The 2,361-nt window shown below is 48.9% G+C and overlaps 1 long non-coding RNA gene across 1 annotated transcript; it reads right to left on the reverse strand.

Moving 5' to 3' along the window:
* Window positions 1–165: 165 nt before the first annotated feature.
* Window positions 166–1,175, reverse strand: LOC105812215. The gene is made up of 2 exons (XR_001137602.1): window positions 1,112–1,175; window positions 166–315 (listed from the first exon to the last, which is right to left on the reverse strand). It is a non-coding gene; the product is annotated as an uncharacterized LOC105812215 (long non-coding RNA).
* Window positions 1,176–2,361: the final 1,186 nt, after the last annotated feature.

Consider the following 2,361-nt stretch of genomic DNA (forward strand, 5'->3'; position numbering starts at 1 on the left):
CGACATGCAAAGCTTCCTAAACAAGTTTCCAACATATCTCACTGCCCCTGAAGCAGCAAGCAGCACCAGCCGTCCTGACCTCTCCTTGCAATTTGCCTTAAACATTAACGGAAAACCCCTCCATCTCCATTCCAACCCAACGGTCTCCCCCTTTCACCCCTCTACCTGCATGGCCTTCATGACGTGAAGGTTGGGCACATTCTTGTCTGCCAATTCTGGGTGTTTAGGCATATGGACATCCTTCTTGGCCACCATCACTCCCTCCTTAAAAAGGAGCTCATAAATAGCAATCCGGTTCTTCTTGGGCATCAACATCTGCAAGAAGGAAGCGATCGTCAAGAGCACGTAGGAGCAATGGGGCCAGGGGCCAGTAATCAAGTGCACGACTTGAACCACACAAAACCACCACCCAGTGGGTTGAAAACTCAAACACAGCCTAGAAAACATGCAGAAGGAGGACTACAAACTACAAAACAAACTCGGACACCAGCTCCCTCCCTCACCCCCAAAAGCAATTCAGATGAACAAAAGGCTGCAAAGACGTCCAAACGAAACGGGGATAGGGGTGCGTATCTGCTCCAGACTTCCATAAGCGCTCACAACCACAGAGGTATACGGGGCAGGCGGGAGGGAAGAGACCCTGTGTTCTCAGCGTAGACGGGGCCATGAGCGGCCGTACCTCAAGGTACGCACGGAGGGCCAGGAGGAGTAAAGCCCTCGCTTCTTGACGAGCCGCTGGTCCCGAACCGAAGGGCTAAGGCCTTCGCACCCTCATTTCCTACCGCTCCTCCCCCAAACTAGAGGGCCAGGCCAGGAGACAGTCCGAAGGAGTCCTGTCCCGAAGAAAGAGCGTGCAGACGGTACGCTGTCTCGGCCACGCAAGTGCTTCATCCTCCCTTCCTCCTCCCTCGGCCATCCGGACGCCAATCTTTGCTTACTAGCGGCCCCCTACCCCCTGAAATACGCCCCCCATCCCTTGTCGCTGCCCAGGAATGGGTGTGCGGGGAGGGTAAGAGAAGGCCCCCGCCCTGACCCTGGGGAGGAGCGGCCGCTACGGCAGCAGGCTGGCCCGGATGGGGGCCGATGGAACCCGAACTCCAGAGGACCTCACCGCGGTGGCTGCAGGATCCGGGGCCGAGGCTGGAAAGGAAGGGGCATGCGCGGCGCGGCGTCTCTTCCGGGCTGGCGTGGCCCCGCCCTCCGCCAGGACCCGCGCGTGCCTGGGGTGGCCTCGGCGGTGCCTGAGGGTCGGGTGGCTCTGACCCCCGACCCTGACAGCCTTAGGGGCATACGCAGGAGCGGACCGCAGCGTGTTTCTTTTGAGCCTGTGTGCTACATCAAAAAATGGTCACTTATGTTTGGGCTGCCCCTTGAGAAACACGCTTCTTTTTTTCCCGCCAAAAGCTGAACTTGTTATGCTAGTAGTATATGCTCTTTGAGCAGGAAACGAGAGAGAACATACAGATAATGACAATAGTAATAAAAGAATAAAAGAATCGCATCAACCAGAAAAACTCTTCCAAAGTCATATGCACCCACACAAATACATTTTTTGACAAAAATAGGATGTTTTGTATATGTAGTATGTACGATAGTGTCTGTAAGCTGGTATTTTTTTTTTACCAATATGTCGTGATTCTCTTTTCGTGTTAATAACTATAATGTTAATGACTGCGTAATAGTCCACTGGATATTAATCACCCTATGATTAGGTTTATATTTTAAAAATCTTTCACTATTATAAGTAACAATGCTACACATATACTAGCACCCTTGCCCAGTATTTTCCTGAGGGTAAATTCCTGGAAGAATAATTGTTGAGTAACAAAGCATGCATGTTTAGGTCTTTGACACATGCCACGTTGATTTGCAGGAAGGCTTTATCAACTATACTTGTGTCACCAATTATCGATATTAACAAGGCTTGCTTCCTTATTAGCCTTACTGACATTGAATAATATCTGTCACTCTTATACACATTTGCCAGTCTAACAGATAAGAAATGTTAATCTCACTATTCTTTTAATTTGCATTTCTTCAATTACTACTGTGATTAAATATTTTTCTTTTTCTTTTCTTTTTAGAATTTGTGTTCATTCTGTGAAAGTTGTCAGAATCAAAATGAAGTCACTCGTGATAAAAACCCTGACAAACAGAGCTGGGGAAGGCCATGAAGGCGAGGTTCTTATGCACAAATGCCTGATAACAAGAACTATCCCAAAATACTCTGCAAAAAGCACAACCTTGCACAAAGGCATCGAAACCTTACAGAAAGAAATACTTCTGGGAGAACATCTGCCCAGCAACTGCCTTTCCAAGCTCAGATTGGTGCCATCCTTGTTATTGATCCTTGTAGCCAAG

This window comes from Propithecus coquereli, unplaced genomic scaffold (genome assembly GCF_000956105.1).
Source record: "Propithecus coquereli isolate 6110/MARCELLA unplaced genomic scaffold, Pcoq_1.0 Scaffold248, whole genome shotgun sequence".
NCBI classification, from domain to species: domain Eukaryota; kingdom Metazoa; phylum Chordata; class Mammalia; order Primates; family Indriidae; genus Propithecus; species Propithecus coquereli.